At 38.9% G+C, this 18,170-nt stretch overlaps 1 long non-coding RNA gene across 2 annotated transcripts in view; it reads right to left on the reverse strand.

Annotated features, from left to right (window-relative positions):
* The window catches only part of LOC147915756 (uncharacterized), a 28,627-nt gene that overhangs the window by 954 nt on the left and 9,503 nt on the right, over positions 1–18,170 (reverse strand). Inside the window, exon 1 of one of the 2 annotated variants that reach the window (XR_015553763.1) lies at positions 8,204–8,266. The exons of the other annotated variant lie outside the window; for it this stretch is intronic. This is a non-coding gene — a long non-coding RNA (uncharacterized LOC147915756). Of the gene's footprint in view, positions 1–8,203; positions 8,267–18,170 lie in introns of those variants that run through there. 2 annotated transcript variants of the gene reach the window in all.

The raw sequence follows: 18,170 nt of genomic DNA on the forward strand, positions 1-18,170 counted from the left end.
TCAATTATATTCTCTAAAAATGTTTGCTCCCATGTTAAAGATTAATATATGGTAGCAAAACTGGTTACCACCCAGTTTTTAACTAATTTTTTGCTTTTGAAATTACATATAAAATTTGTGTTTTGAAGTATTTTCCTAAAACTCAGCATCTTTCTGATATAAATGGACTAGTTGAAAGGTAACTAGAATGAAATTTGATCTTTAAAACTCTAGCTTTGTGTAAGAATTGATAATATCAGGCAGTTGAAAGTTGGGTCTCTCCACATTATGATATTTATTAATTGTGAATAGCCACATCTATTACAAAGTGCTGAATAATAAAAAGAAATTAAACAATATCAGCACTCTCTTACCCCACATGTACAGTTTATATGCAAATAAACTCTCAAAGGTCAGAAAAATGCTTATGATTTCAGATAACTGGTAAAATACTATCTCATTCCAGTTTTAACCTCATTTGAAATTGACTTAAAACTCTTCTCTTAGGATCCTGCTCTTATCAGTGCCCCCAGGTCCCCTCAATGCCTCATTTGATTGCAAACCTATCTGAGGAATTGAATAGTCTTTTCCATTTGTTCTCTTGAAGGTATCTGTGATAGTGCTTTTTATACAATGACCACTTGGTACAATTTATTATTAGTTTCAGAAACATCTTGGGCCGGCCTCATGGCTTAGCAGTTAAGTGTGTGTGCTCTGCTACTGGCAGCCTAGGTTTGGATCCCGGGTGTGCACTGATGCACCACTTCTCTGGCCATGCTGCGGCCATGTCCCACATACAGCACCTAGAAGGATGTGCAACTATGACATACAACTATCTAATGGGGCTTTGGGAAAAAAAAATGGAGGAGGATTGGCAATAGGATGTTAGCTCAGAGCTGGTCTTTCTCAGCAAAAAGAGGAGGATTAGCATGGATGTAGGCTCAAGGCTGATCTTCCTCACAAAACAAAACAAAAAATGAAACAACTTTATTTAGGAACAAATCAAGGAAACAGATGTGAGGAATGTGGGGTCGCCTAGCTGATGGTGCTTGAGGGATTCCTCACGTGAGTCTTGGCATAGAAAAGTTTAAAGAGTAAAGCAGCATTGGTCAGATCAAAAGTGTGGGGTGAACATAATTCTGAAGGAATAATGATGGAGACGTAAAAACAAGAAGCCACTTGAATTGCATTGGAAGGTATTAGACACATCAAAGGGCTGGGAAAAAACATTGTTTAATGTAAGTTCTTTCTAAACTCTAAGGCAAAAAGTAATATGAATTTACATGGTAATTATAAACCACAAAACATCAATTCACAAGACAAGTAAACAACTAAAGTAGAAACCAGAATAAGAAAAATAGAGGTTAAAGGAGAGATGGAGAGAGATGGTTGGGGTCAGAAAACATGGCTTAGTCATCCTTGAAGTCTCCCTCAGACTCTGATCATTCTTAGTGCTCAGTAAACACTTTGAGCCCATGAGCCTGGGGAGGGGCAAAGTGAGAGGTGGTTGGGAGGGGAGACAATGCGAGGATACCCTTGTGGAGGCACTGACATTGAAAATCAGTGACATTTTGCCAAGGTGTTTACCATAATATATTAAGGATTATTCTGGAAAGTTAAGGATTTTTCTGGAATGTACATTTTCATTTTATGGAAACTCCACCTAGACCAGAGAAAGATTTAGACATTTCAGCTTTAGAAATAAAGAGAGGGGCCAGAGCTTTGGCACAGCAGTTAAGTGCACGTGCTCCGCTGCAACGGCCCATGGTTCACAGGTTCGTATCCTGGCGCACACCTAAGCACCGCCTGTCAAGCCATGTTGTGGAAGCATCCCATATAAAGTAGAGGAAGATAGGCACAGATGTTAACCCAGGGCCAATCTTCCTCAGCAAAAAGAGGAAGATTGGCAGCAGAAGTTAGCTCATGGCTGATCTTCCTCACACACACAAAAAAAGAAAAGGAAATAATGAGAAACTTTTCTGTCAGTTTTAAGAATGAAAACCAGTTAGCATCTGGAAAACAGTTGCAATTTGAGATGAGAATGTGGAGAAAGAATTAGATGTCACACGTTGTTTTTGCTTTTCTCTAGGGCAGTAAGGCTTGCAGGGGGAATGAAGTTCCATCTTTGCTCTATTGAGTTTGAGAAGGTGTAAAATTCATTTGTTCTGGGCAACACTGTTGACCTGTGGAGAAAGACAAATGGTTCAAGCAGCTGATCTAAAGGAATAACTGAGCTCATAAAAGTTCTTAGCTTATAAATGGTGCTTCTTCTTTATTGAACTTTACTGGACATCCATTGACCTATATGTGCAAGGTATTTGTGGTAGGTATTGAAGGAAATACAAAGAATTATAAGGTTCCAAGCTCCTCCACATACATGAAATAGTTTGAAAGATGTAATTAGATTCTGCCAAGGTATTTAGTGTATGTTGTATTAGAGAACTTAAAAAAATGGGAATGTTATTGAGAAATTGTAATTAAGGACAGCTTCTTAGGAGAGGTGGACTAGATCAAGTCCTCAAAGGGACCACTTTTGGGCAGGTGGAGGGAAGAAAGAGTGAGGATTTCAGATGGGGGAAGAGGGGAAAGGTACAGAAGTAGAAAGGAACATGGCATTTGGGCATGGGGGTGGGGAGGCCATGACAGGCACAGTCTTCCCGTGACTGAGAGGCAGCTCAGTTTCCTCCTCCAGGAGCCCAGCACTGCTTCCCACCTCCTGGCCTCCTCCACCTGCAGACCCCACGCCTGAGCCAAGGCCTATCTTATCTGGATCGCTGCCTAGTCTCCCAACAGGTCCCTTTACTTCCAGTCTTAATTTCTTCTAATCTTTCCTCCCCAATGCCTCCAGAGTTACCTTCTAGAATCCAAATTTGCTTAAATCTGACATCTGCTTAGACTCCTTCAATGACTGCTCAGAGCATCCGTGAGATCATTCAGACTCCTGAGCTGGACACGCAGGCTTTGCCTTGCTGTCCTCATCTTTAGCCTCATCACCCACTGTGTCCTATATATTCGCTTTGTTCCAGCCTTAAAAATCCCTCCATTTTCTGAAAATTTAGCAGCCTTCATATTTGTCTTTTTATATGTGTTTCTTCTGTCCTCCTACCTCCTTTTTTGATCAACTTAATTCCTATTTCTTAAGCTCATGTCAAATGTTCCTTCCTCTTGGACACTTTTCCTGAGAGGTCTGCATCTAGAGACCCTTTTGATGTCCCCACTCTGGGCCCCTGTACTTATCTACTTTTCCATAACTGTTGTTTTATTCATGTCTCATAGACAGTGAGCTCCTTAAAGCTGAGACTATCCTTCTTCTTGATAAATAAATGGCAAGCAATAGGATATATTGGAGCATATGAGGAAGCCATTTGGTGTAAAACTAATTGGGCCTGACCTTGTTTTTTTTTTTCCAAAAGGGGCCTGTAGCCTCTGTTCATCCATTGTATATCCGCTTTAAGCAATTAACATGTCCCAAAGACAAGAACAATGCCCTTAAGATGTAAATGCAACTTCCCCCACATTGGCATTTCCTTAAGGATAAGCATTTCTCCCTAGGCTAGGATTTGATTGCTGTGCTCATCCTGTGATGACCCAACTCGAGACAACAGCCACGCCCATGGAGACAGCAGACCTGATACCCACTGTGTCCATCAATCGATGTGCTGATAGGTCAACGTCATGACTACTGTAAAAGGGACATTGCAATCACATGTGATACATGCTCTTTGGTGGTATATAACCACTCTGTACACCCCATTTCTTTGGGGTTCCATTTCTTTGTGAAAGGACTCTCCTGGGCTATATGACCCTCAAAGGTTGGCTCATCATAAACTCAACCCAATTTTGATTTATAGATTGGTCATGGATTATTTGTGTTGACATTCTGTTAGTCCTTCCAGTATCTAAACACAGTACCTGACACCTTTGGGGCACTCAGAAAATGTTTGATGAGTGAATAAGTATGTGGGCTACAACACTGACTGGAGCAGAAGGGTTTTTTCAGGGAGTGGTAGAAAATCCGCTCACATTCCTACCATAGTGGTTCAGGCTGTGGGCTTTGGACCAGTTTGTCTGGGCACCAATCCCAGTTATTCCACTTTTAACTGGGGAACATGTGCAAAGTATTTACTCTCTGAGCCTTAGTTTCCTCATCTATAAAATGGGGCTACTGATAATTCCTGTCTCATAGGGTTTTAGTGAGATTTAAATGCATTAACTTATGTAAAGTACTTAGAAGAGCTCCTGGCACATAGTAGGCACTAAAATGTTAGCTACCTTAAGTTATCATTATTGCTCTTATATCTGAGCAATACTCTGGTTTTGAAAAGATGCTTTCATAATATAGTTGATCCTCATTATTTGTGGATTCCGTGTTTGCACACTTGCCCACTAGCTAAAATGTACTGGCAGCCTCCGAATAAACACCCACAGGGCTTTCATGTCCATTTGCAGATATGCACAAAGTGGTGAAAAATTTGATTCACTGGACGTGCACGTTCCCAGCTGAGGGGGAACCAGGTGACGCTCTGCCCTCGTTTCAGCTCATACTGTAAACAAGTGTCCTTCTTGCAGTCTATTTAGTGCCTCATTTCTTATCTTTTTGTGCTTTGTGTTGGTGACTTTGCTGTTTAATATGTCCCCCATGTGTAGTGCTGCAATGCTGCCTGGTGTTCCTCAGGGCAGGAGGCTGTAACATACTTTTATGGAGAAAGTATGTGTGTTGGACAAGCATCTTTCAGACGAGGTACAGTGCTGTTGGTGTGAGTTCAATGTTAATATAGCAACAGTATATAATAAATAAGGTGACTTTAAAGAGAAACACACAGAGAACAAGGTTATGTATTGATCAGTTGAAGAAATTGTGACTAAGGCTTGCAGCAACCTAACCCTGCATTTCCCATAGGAGCAGTGGGTCATATTCACCAACTCAGTGTTCACAGCGACTTTATAGAATGTCACACTGTGCATAACGAGAACTGACTGTATCTTATGTAATCCTCACATACTCCTTTATAGTAGGCAGGGTAGGGAACAGGGTGTCCACATTCTACAGGCTATTACAAACCTTATGAGCCAAGTAGAGAATTTAAAATGTCTTGTGCTCAGCATAAGATCCATGAGTTTTTGAGCAAGGAAGATCTATGATGAACTGATGTTTAAGGAACAATTATCTGGCAAGAGAATGTAGTTTTGAGAGGAAGAGGGAGAACTGAGCTGGAAAGGAGGACTGGCTGTTAAACTCTCCAAGTATTCCCATTGTTAGGTGAGGAGATTCGGATCTAAGGTGCTGATGTGATAAAGGAAAAGTAGCAGCCAAAGGATGAAATAATGGATTTGGTAACCATATATAGGGTGTAAGTTAGGCTGTGGTTCTCAAAGTGGGGTCCCTGGACCAGCAGCATCAGCATCACCTGGGAACTGGGTAGAAATGCAAATTCCCAGGTGCTGCCACAGACCTGCTGAACTGGAAACTCTGCGGTGCGGCCCAGCAATCTGGGTTTCAACAAGGCCTCCAGGTGCTTCTGGTGCCCATCACTTTTAAGAGCCAATGAATTAGAAAAATGATTCCAACACATCACCATGCCCCGGTAAGCTGCCTGGCAGAGTGGTGGTATTTGTTTAGAGGATAAGATGCATTTTAAATTTTAGGAAATAGTAGTTCAGCGTCTGTTTCATCATAAGGATTCCAGAGATGCCATTTGAGCTCTCTGCGTTTAGGCTCTTTTTTCCACGATATGTTCTCTTTAGAGACCCTTTGGTAACTTATTTACCACTTACCACATGTTCTGAGAGTCCCTTCTTTCTTGAAATCCCCTTTCAGACGTGAAAATATACTTTATTTTTTGTTCACAATCTCTTTTATTTAAAATCTGGATTTCTCTTCCTATAGGATCATGTATTGCACATGCAGCCTTACTGTAAACGTGGAATGCCATTGGTTTGTTCCAAAACCTTAGAATGTTTTAGAATTTAGAACCTGATGAATAGAGAATTTATATGCTTCTGTGTAGGACTCATATTTTTCAGATGTCTAGAGGTATCCCAACTTGCCAGTAATGTGGCCTTAGATTTAGCAGAACTTGAAAATCTGAATATAGTAGAAAATGAATTACATCTCTCATATTAACATTTACAAAATAAATGATCACAATGTTAACTTACCAATAAGCACTTTCTATATTCTAGGCTCTGAAAGTATCTTGCTTACATAATAAACATGACAAAGTTTCAAAGATGAGCCAATTAACTTTTCAGCAAAAGCTTTACTTGAGTGTATCTTGGCTTCCTTTTTGACAGTTTTAGCCTTAATGTTACAGTAATGTTTTCTTTTTCTGGGAATCAGATAATCTTGTATTTGGTGAACATTTTAATTTTTAATGGCCACTTGTATTTTGTGATATGCATGTGTTCAAACAATCTATAAGAACCAACCATTACTACCCACATATAAGATTATACAGGAATGGAGGAATTTTGGCTGACTTATTGTATATAATAGTTCAGCCAAAGCAGATGGCAGACTCTACCACTTACAATGATTTAGGGGTTTTAAGTAGTATTTTTAAATACAAATAATCTCAAAATTAGTAATATATAAAGTATATTACTTACTGTGTTAACTAACCAAAATAGTTAAATTTATCTTTCCTCCATTTATGAGGATGCACCCATTATATGGATTCTGTACAAAATTGCAAAGATCACTTTTTTCCTTTTCAAAATGTATTTATTTTAATTTTTATAGTGAGAATCTTGGTGTTGGGTAAACTGCTGCACAATTACTGGAAATGCTGAGAGTCTTTTTGAAAAGTGCAGAAGTCTAAGGATAATGCAAAGTACATTTTTCCAATGTCAAGTCCTTTGAGCCTCTGTCTAGTTGTACCTTGAAGAGATGGAAGATTAAGTACCAGCACAGGACACAAGGGAACAGGCTCCCAACTTGAGAGCTTCCCACTGACCACAGTGTGCCTGGCAGACTCTTGGAGATTAAATCTGGGCTTTTTCCATGGGTGGACCCTGAGAGGAGGATTTTGCTTAAATGACCAGAGAATAGACAACGATGTTTCTTGATAACAAGTAATACTTACCATGTAAATATCTTTATAAGTCTCTGAATAAAATAAAAAATATAGAAATCAACTCTTACTGACAAGCCCCACAGCCTTCTCTGGAGAGCCCAACAGAAAATGTCTCAGCTGACTGTGAATTGATCTTCTCTGAAATCCAGCCAGCCCTTCACTGATAGCCCTGGATAAGGAAGGCCAGATACAATTCTTTGAAGATGTTTAGCTGAATTCAGAACCAAAAATCGTACCTCCAGCTGGCTACTCTGTGAGAATGGATGGCCAGCCTTATTTCACAGGCTGGGCAGTTGAGGTTTCAGATGAGCTTAATTGTTCTGTTCCCCAATTATGGAAAAGGAGGATTGTGACATTGATTCAGGGCTGCGATTTTGTAGGTAAAGATGGGGTCATAGAGGGGAATAAAAATTTCAGCAAACTGCTTTTTTGTTCTCTACAGTGGAAGTAATTTAAGAAGCAGATTGTCTCTCAATCCAACTGCTTTTCCTTGTTCTCTCTCTGTAGTATGGCTGTAAAAATTCTCTCTATAAAAATTTCAGTCTTTTTTCCTTGCAGTCTGTTTATTATCATCTTTTTTTTTATATAATTATTTTTTTTTAATTTATTTTTTCCCCCAAAGCCCCAGTAGATAGTTGTATGTCATAGTTGCACATTCTTCTAGTTGCTGTATGTGGGACGCGGCCTCAGCATGGCCGGAGAAGCAGTGCGTCGGTGCGCGCCCGGGATCCGAACCCGGGCCACCAGCATCGGAGCACACGCACTTAACCGCTAAGCCACGGGGCCGGCCCTATTATCATCTTTATGAATTCTTTGACTTCATCACCTTCTTGGCACCACCACGCTAGCCATTGAGATATTATTATAGATTCAGTTTTGCAATTTCATCCTCTTATCTCTATTTCCTCTGCCATTTCTTAGCTTTAGCTCTTATTGTATCTTATGCTTGAAAACATTTGAAGTTTACAGCATATATCAGTTCCTTATTTTCTCAAGTTTTTATTATCTAAGTGCCTTCAATTATCACTTTTAGAAAAATAATTGAAATACATAACAGAAAAATACACTGTAATAAATTGACCACTTGTAAAATCAAGTTCAACCTGAAATCCCTCCCCACTTAACAGAGACCTTCTTTTATAATTCACCATGCTTTAGTTTGGGCAGGGTCAGTTTATCAATGATTTCTGGATGTTTTAAACCACATGAGATCAATACAGTGTAAGGTAAAATTGTTAATCTTGCAGAAGTTGTAGAATTTCCTGATGGTGAGCAAAGTTTATGGCGGAGAACCTGAATCATATGAAAAGTAGTTGATTAATTAACACCTGACAGAGTTTGTTAATTTGGTAAGGACAATAACAAGACATACATGTTGAAAAGATAACTTTGCATATCATAGTATTGTCAGAGGCCACTGGGAAAATTCATAATATTCTCAAATACTACAAAAAATGACCATTTTTTCATAAAAGATATCATATATGATGGTATCATATACTTCTGTCAGAAAATTTGAAATGAAGAAAATTAAGATGAGTCATTTTAATTCTAACAATTTGTTCATGTGTACTATTAGGTTAAAAAAACTTTTTAGAAATGAAGTGATAAATGACTTGCTTAATTTTTAATTTTTTTTAGAAAATAACTTTTTCACATTTTTAAAAAATATTTATTTGTATTTATTTTATGCTGAATTTTTTTTAAATTTTTTTTTTGTTTATTTTTTTCCCCAAAGCCCCAGTAGATAGTTGTATGTCATAGTTGCACAGCCTTCTAGTTGCTGTATGTGGGACACGGGCCCAGCATGGCCGGAGAAGTGGTGCGTCGGTGTGCGCCCAGGATCTGAACCCTGGGCCGCCAGCAGCGAAGCGCGCGCACTTAACCGCTAAGCCACGGGGCCGGCCCCTATTTTTTGCTGAATTTATTCCTGGGCCCAAAGCCTTTTTTAAATTAACTAACACCAATTCTTTTCAAACTCTTTCAAAAAGTTGAAGAGGAGAGAATACTTCTAAAGTCATTCTATGGGGTAAGAACTACCCTGATATGAAAGCCAAAGACACTAAGAGAAAAGAAAACTACAGGTCAATATCTTTGATGAATGTTGATACAAAAATCCTCAATAAAATAGTAACAAACCAAATTCAGCAACTAATATTAAAAGGATTATATATATATATATTTTTTTTCTGTGAGGAAAATCAGCCCTGAGCCAACATGCATGCTAATCCTCCTCTTTTTGCTGAGGAAGACCGGCTCTGAGCTAACATCTATTGCCAATCCTCCTCCTTTTTTTTCCCCAAAGCCCCAGTAGATAGTTGTATGTCACAGTTGCACATCCTTCTAGTTGCTGTATGTGGAACATAGCCTCAGCATGGCCGGACAAGCGGTGCGTCGGTGCCCACCCGGGATCTGAACCCGGGCCAACAGTAGCACAGCACGCACACTTAACAGCTAAGCCACGGGGCCGGCCCCAATATATATCATTTTTAAGTGGGATTTTTTTCCTGGAATACAAGAATCTTTCAATATATGAAAATGAATCAATGTAATAAACCACATTAACAGAATGAAAATCCACAGAGAACATCGTATTCAAGGGTGAAGCACTGAAAGCTTTTCCTCTAAGATCAGGAACAAGGCAAGAAGGCCCACTGTCACCACTTCTATTCAACATGGTATTAGAATTTCTAGCCACAGCAATCAGGCCAGAAAAAGAAAGAAATAACATTCAAATTGGAAAGGAAGAAGTAATATATTTGTTCACAAATAATATCTTATATGTTGAAACCCCTAAAAATTCCACAGAAAACTTGTTAGAACTGATAAATTCTGCAGAGTAGTGGGACACAAAATCAACATGCGAAAATTAGTTGTTCTTCTATACACTAATAATAAGTAATCTGAAAAAGAAATTTACACACTTTACATTTTTATTTACAATATCATCAAAAAGAGTAAAATACTTAAGAATCAGCTTACTCAAAGAGGTAAAAATGCCAATTATGTTTTTTGCAAAAATAGAAAAATCTAGGGCTGGCCCCATGGCTTAGCATTTAAATGCGCACGCTCCACTGCTGGAAATCCGGGTTTGGATCCTGGGCGTGCACCGATGCACCGCTTCTCTGGCCATGCTGAGGCCGCGTCCCACATACAGCAACTAGAAGGATGTGCAACTATGACATACAACTATTTACTGGGGCTTTGGGGGAAAAAAAAGGAGGAGGACTGGCAATAGATGTTAGGTCAGAGCCGATCTTCCTCAGCAAAAAGAGGAAGATTAGCATGGATGTTAGCTCAGGGCTGATCTTCCTCACAAAAAAAAAAACAAACAGAAAAATATATCCTAAAATTCATATGGACTCTCAAGGGACCCTGAGTAGCCAAAACAATCCAGAAAAAGAAGAACAAATTTAGAGAATTCACAATTCCTGATTTCAAAACTTACTACTAAGTAATCAAAACAGTGTGGTACTGGCATAAATACACACAATATACTAATGAAATAGTATAGACAGCCCAGAAATAAACTTTTACATATATGGTCAAATGATTTTTGACACAGGTGCAAAGACCATTCATTGGAGAAAGGATAATTTTTTCAACAAATGGTGCTTGGAAAACAGGATGACCACATGCAAAAGAATGAGGTTGGACCCTTACCTTACACCATATACAAAAATTAACTCAAAATGGATCCAAGATCTACATGTTAGAGTTGAAGCTATAAAATCCTTAGAAGAAAACACAGAATAAAAGCTGCATGTCATTGGGCCAAATGCCATTGCCAACAATGATTTCTGTAATATGACACCAAAGACATAAGCAACAAAAAAAATAACAAATTGGACTTCATCAAAATGCAAATGTTTGGGCCGGCCCCGTGGCTTAGTGGTTAAGTGCTCGCACTCCGCTACTGGCGAGCCGGGTTCGGATCCCGGGCGGGCACTGACGCACCGCTTCTCTGGCCATGCTGAGGCCGCATCCCACATACAGCAACTAGAAGAAGGATGTGCAACTATGAAGTGCAACTATCTACTGGGGCTTTGGGGAAAAAAAGGAGGAGGATTGGCAATAGATGTTAGCTCAGAGCCGGTCTTCCTCAGCAAAAAGAGGAGGATTAGCATGGATGTTAGCTCAGGGCTGATCTTCCTCACAGAAAAAAAAAAAATGCTAAGGTTTTTTGTATCACAAGATACTATCAACAGAGTAAAAAGGCAAACCATAGAATGGTTGAAAATATTTGCAAATCACATATCTGATAAGGGATTAATAACTAGAATATATAAAAATCTCTTGCAACTCAACAATAAAAAAACAACACAATTTAAAAATGCACAGAGGACTTGAATAGACATTTCTCCAAAAAAGACATAAAATGGCCAGTAAACGTATGAAAAGATGCTCAACATCACTAAGTATCAGGAAAATGCAAAATAAAACCACAATGACATACCTCTTCACACCCATTAGGATAGTTACTATCACAAAATCAGAAAATAACAAGTGTTGGCAAGGATGTTGAGAAATTGGAAACCTTCTGCTCTGATGGTGAGAACATAAAATTGTGGAAAACAGTATGGCAGTTCCTTCAAAAATTAAAAATAGAATTACCATATGATCTAGAAATTCTCTTACGGGTTCTGAAATAATAGAAAATATATTTATCAGTCTCTGTCTCCAGTTCCTGGCACAGAGCTCCTAAAACCCTTGTAATTTCCTAAATGATAAGAACATTAGGAGTGGGGGCCGGCCCCCATGGCGTGGCGGTTAAGTGTGCACAGTCCACTGCTGGCGGCCCAGGCTCAGATCCCAGGCGCGCACTGACGCACTGCTTGTCAGGCCATGCTGTGGCGGCGTCACATATAAAGTGCAGGAAGGTGGGCACGGATGTTACCCCAGGGCCAGTCTTCCTCAGCAAAAATAGGAGGATTCGCATGGATGTTAGCTCAGGGCTGATATTCCTCACATAAAAAAAAAAAAAGAACAGTAGGATCATCTCTTGTTCCAATATTTGTCTTTGACCCCATCCCTGACACAGAGCTCCTAAAACCCTTGTAATTTCCTACGTGATAAGAATGCTAGGAGAACCATTTGTTCTATTGAGGCAACTCTGGGTGGGTTCCTGGATGGCTTCTGGATGGGGGCTGGTCACCAGAAAGACCAAGCCCTGATTAGAAGCTTTGAATTTTTAGCCCTACCCCTACCCTCCAGAGAGGGGAGAGGGGCTGGACACTGAGTTAATAATTGATCATGCCTACGTGAGGGAACCTCCATAAAAATCCCAATAGAAGGAGGTTCAGAGAGCTTCCAGGTTGGCGATGACAAGGAGTGCTTGGAGAGTGGTGCAGCTGGAGATGGCATGCAAGCTCTGTGCCCCTTCTCACATACCTTTCCCTATGCACCACTTCCATCAGGCTGTTCTTGAGTTATATCCTTGTATAATAAACTGGTGATCTAGTAAATGTTTCTCTGAGTTTTGTGAGCCACTCTAGCAAATTAATCAAACCCAAGGAGGAGGTTGTGGGAACCTCTGGTTTATAGCCAGTCAGTCAGAAGTACACGTAACAGCCTGGGCTTGTAACTGGCAACTGAAGTTGAGGTGAGGTTGGGTGGGTGTGCAGTCTTATAGGACGGAGCCCTCAAACGGTGGAATCTGATGTATCTCTGGGTTGACAGTGTCAAATTGAGTTGAATTACCTGATGACCAGCTGGCATTCCAAGAATTGCTTGTTGGAGTTGTGGGGATCCCTCCCACATGTGAATAAATGAATCTCAGAACACCATTTATGGGTACACACCCAAAAGTACTGAACGTAGAGGTATAAAGACATATGTAGCCCCATGTTCTTAACAGCGTTATTCAAAATAGCCAGAAGCTGGAAGCAAGCCAGGTGTCCATCAATGGATGAATTCACAAAAAAATGTGGTGTATACACACAGTGAAATACTATTCACCCTTAAAAAGGAAGGAATTCTGACACATGCTATGACATGGATGAACCTTGAGGACTTTATGCTAAGTGAAATAAAGCCAGACACAAAAGGAAAAATACTGCATGATTCCCCTCATATAAGGTACTTAGAGCAGTCAAATTCATAGGAATAGAAAAGAGAATGGTGGTTCCCAGGGGCAAGAGGGAGGGATAACAGGGAGTTGTTGTTTAATGGGCACAGAGTTTCAGTGCAAGGTGAAAATAGTTCTGTGGATGGTTGGAGGTTATGGCTACACAATAATGTGAATGTACTGAATGTCATTGAACTGTACACTTAAAAATGGTTAAAATGGTCAATTTTATGTTATGCATATTTTATGACCATTAAAAAAATTAATTATTTTCAACAAATGAACAAACACTAGCTACATGCAATAGCATGGATGAATATCGCAACCATAATGCTGCATAAAAGAAATTATATTCAAAAGGATATATTTTATAATTCCATTTATATAAAATCCAAAAAAGAAACAAAACTGAAGTCTGGCTTCCAGTAACGGTGGAGTAGCTTGTTGAACTAACACTCTCACAGATAACAATGAAAAAATCTGCATAAAATATTACATGTATTTATATAGAATCGTGCATATGTGTATATGTAATACACATATAATAAATGTATATATGTGTGTATGTATAAATCTTTTCCAAAAGCAAGCAGAACTGAGAAGGAGTCTTCCCTTAAATGATGGGAATTACACCAGGAGATATTTGCAAGCTTGAGTCTTTTGCCTCAAAGCATTCCAAAATCTGTACGTGGCCCAGACAGGGGAGAAACTACAGTCTTATTTGTAATCTTAGAGGATGTATTTTAGGGCTGGCAGAGTAGCTTGAAAGTTAGGGGAGAAATAATGGAAGGAAGGAAGCACAAAGAGGAAAATCTCAAAATGTGTATGTAAGTCTCCCCCGCAGACACACCAAATTGGCAGATCTTTGAACAACACACATGCAGGGTAGACCCCAGAGGGCCTAGAGTAAAAACATCAGTTGGAAGATGAAAGAACTGAATGAGGATTTCAGCGATGCTCACTGTAAAGGAGATAAGATTGGAGTTTTAGTCCAGCCTAGTTAACTCCCTGCTAGAAAAATCACAACACTCTTCAAAGGAATACAATAGAATCCAGAGTGTCTATAAATATTATTCATGGTCTCCAGTACACAATTTAAAAAATCATGATATTTGAAGAAATAGGAAAATGTAATCCATATGTGATGAAAAGTAGGCAGTAGAAACTATCCCCAAGGTGTTGCAATTAGCAGACAAGGATAAGAAAGCAGCTATTATAAAGATGATCATGGTGGTAAAGAAAAATATTCTCATAATGAATGAACAGATGTGGAAACTCAGCACAGAAATGGAAATTATAAAAAAGAACCAAATAGGAAGATGAAATTAAAAAAATACTTTTGAGTTTACTGATAGATTAGAAATAGTAGAAGAAATCTGAAGACAGAGCAATAGAAATTATACAGTCTGAAGAGAAGAATGAAAAAATTTTGAAGAAAAATGAAGAGAGCTTTATAACCTGTGAGATGATTGAGTCCCCAGCAGAGAGGGGAGAGACAGAAAAATTAAATGAGGCAGAAAGTCAAATCAATAAATAATAGCATAAAACTTCCAAAATTTGGTGGAAAATCTAAAATTTTAGATCCAAGAAAGTCAACAAACCCACAAAATAAAATACAAAATAGAACCATACCTTGGCACATGATAGTCAAGCTGCTAAAATCCAAAGATAAAAAGAAAATCTTGAAAGCAGTGTGGGAAATACATATATGCAGGGGAAGACCTTACATACAGGGAGAAATAATGTGAATGATGGATGATATATTATCAAAAACAAAAGAGACAAATAAACAACAAAATGACATCTTTCAAGTGTAGAAAGAAAACCCAAAAGTCAACACAGGATTCTATATTTAGCAGAACTCACTTTCAAAAAGGAAGCAGAAGCCACAATAAGATACCACACACCTATTAGGTGGCTAAAATAAAACATAAAATTGCAAATACCAAGTGCTGGTGAGGACAAGGAGCAACTAGAACTGGGAATGCAACATGATAGTTGCATTCGGAAAACAGTTTATAGCAGGTTCTTATAAAGTTAAACATACACTTATTATATGACTCAGATATCCCACTCCTATGTACTTACTGAAGCAAATTGAAAACTAATGTTTAAACAAAAATATTTGTGTGAATCTTTATAGCCATTTTAGTCATAACTGCCAAAAGCTGGAAATAAACTAAGTGTCCTTCATCAGGTGAATGGAGAAAGAAACTGTGGTATCAGTACATTAGAATACTACTTGGCAATAAAAAGGATAAACTTTTGATTCACACAAAAACATGGATGAATCTTGGATGCATTTCTCTAAGTGAAGGAAGCCAGATTCAAAAGGCTATATAGTATATGACTCCATTTATATGACTTTCTAGAAAAGGCAGAATTACAGGGATAGAAAATGATCAGTGGTTGCCAAGGGATGGAGTGGGGGAAGGGGTTGACTACAAAGACACAGTATGAGAGAATTTTGGGGGTGATAAAAATAGCTCTGTATGGTACTGTGGACGTGGATACATGACCATAAAGTTGTCAAAACCCATAGAACTGTACACCGCAAAGAGTGAATTTTACTCTGCAAATTTTAAAAATCAATCAGGATGCTGGGGAACTCAGATGGAATGCAGTGACAAATGAATCTCACTGTATTACAAGCACGTGACATAACCACACAGAAGGGGTGGGGATGAAAGGTCCTGACCTATGTAACTTTGGGAGACAATGTTTTGATGGGATACTGTAAAACTCACGTACTGGACACAAACACTGTACTCTAGGTGGTAAATTTGTTTTTCATAAGGGTATGGATTAGGGATTCTGAAACTAGTTGACACATTAGTAAATATATTGTAGATAACTGGAGTTAAGTTTCTCACTGTTGGTGAAAGAAGTTACAAATAAACAAAAGGAGAATGCTGGAATAAACTCTGTGGTGCTGGATTGGACTTGGAAGTATCAGTATGAATCCATGTCTCTTTTAATATATCTATCCACATAGATAGATAGATAGATAGATGTGTATACCTGAGTTTATATTCATACATACATTTCCAAGCTCTGCTGAGAGGGTCTAGAAACAGTGACACCCTAGTATCAATGAGCACACCTAGCTCCCAGATCTTGGTTTCTAAATATCATTCTCCAATAAAAAGAACCAGGTTTTCTTGGAGAAATGGCTACTTCTAGGGCTAGGGATGGAAAATACAAGATGAGCCTGGAGCATCTTGTAGTGCCAGAAAGTAGGAAAGTTCTTTAAAAAAAAAACACAGAAAATGATGACGTGTCAAAAGGAATCAATCTGAAAGACCTCCCAATGGCTCAAACTTGAAAACTGTGAGCAACAAAATAAATAATTATAGCATTGGATTATTACTCAGAGAATAACATAAACATCCATGAGTCTATACTGATACAAAAAAGATTAAATAAGAAAGGAAGGAAAGGAAGAAAGAAAGAAAAAAAGAGGGTGGGAATGAGAGAAAGAGAGAAAGAAAGGAAGAAGGAAGTGAGAGGGAGAGGGGAATCTTCCTCACAGAATTCCAAATAATACATGCGCCTGGGTAGCATGAAATAGAAAATCGCCACTAGAACACCACAGTAATAATTACTGTGGGCAAGACTGACTGATGAATGCAAAAAGTTTGGGTGAAACTTAAAGAAGAAACAGTACATTTGCAGAGCCTCAAAGCATCTCCCTCCAAATACTTAACTTTTTTCTCTTAAGTTCTTTAAAAGACTTATGACTATTTAAAGCAAAAATTATACACCGTATTGTGGGATTTATAGCATGAGTGGATGTAAAATTTATGACAACAATAGCACAAAGGACAGACAGAGGTAAATGGAACTGTTCTGTAGCAAGTCTTCCATATTTTACATTGATTAAACTGGTGCACTATTAAGTCTAGGTAGGCTGTGATATGTTAAAGATGCATATTGTAATCTGGACCAACCACTAAAAACTGCAAAGGTGTGTCACTTAAATGCTAATAAAGGAAGTAAACGTTTGTACAAGAATGTTCACAGGAGATGACCTGCAATTCCCCAGGCGGAAGTTGAGCGCACTGCGGGGCATCCACAGAGCAGAACGCACTCAGCCGTGCCAAGGAGCAAACGCTGACACACACATGCTGAGCGAGTCTCAGCAACCTCATGCTGAGGGAGGCAAGCTGGATAGAAAACAATATACGTGGGATGATTTCAGCCAAAATGAACCTATGGTGAACAAACCAGAACAGTGGTTGCCTCGGGGGAAGGAAAAAATTGCCTGGGAAGGAACAGGAAGGAGTTTTCTGGGGGTGATGGAAATATTCTATTCTTAAAGGGGTGAAGGCTATATGGGCATGTTTATTTGCCAAAATTTTACAGTTGAGATTTGTGCCTTTCAGTGTGCGTACATCTTACCCCCCCCCAGACACACAAAGGACTAGAAGAATAATAAAGTGCCGTGGGAATGGGATGGAGTGTGGATGAAACAAAAATGGCAAATGATTAGTAGTTGTTGAAGCTGGGTGACGGGCCTACTATGCTATTTTGTTTATTTTGTATATTGTTTAAATTGTTCTGTAATAAAACACTCGTATAAGAAGACAAACTCGATATACAGTGTTCACTGGTAAGATATTGGTTACCTGTGTGGAGGAAAGAGGGAGAAAGGGATTGTCGGGGCCTGAGTGAATCTGCTGCTAGTTCTTGGTCACACAAGTGTGTTCACTTTGTAATAATTCTTTGAGGTTTACATGGATGACTTCTGCATATATTTCTGTACGCATGTTATACATCAATAAACATTTTAAATCCTGCATATTTGCACAAAGATCCTAACTCAATATCTCAGAATAACAGCAGGGTTTTGTTTTAAAGTGGAACACATTCACTCATAACATCATCAGATGGATTTTAATAATCCCAAATATCTATTAATGCCCTCACCCTTGCGTGACCCCCTGGGTCTTTCCATTTTTGCCTCAATTTGGTAAGTGGCATGGCTTTGAGTTTTTATGATGCAATCTTTTTCCAGCAAAGTCCACCCCCACGACAATGCTCACCAA

Source organism: Ceratotherium simum, chromosome 12 (assembly GCF_057802395.1).
Source record: "Ceratotherium simum simum isolate JZ-2026a chromosome 12, ASM5780239v1, whole genome shotgun sequence".
In the NCBI taxonomy this organism is placed as follows: Eukaryota; Metazoa; Chordata; class Mammalia; order Perissodactyla; family Rhinocerotidae; genus Ceratotherium; species Ceratotherium simum.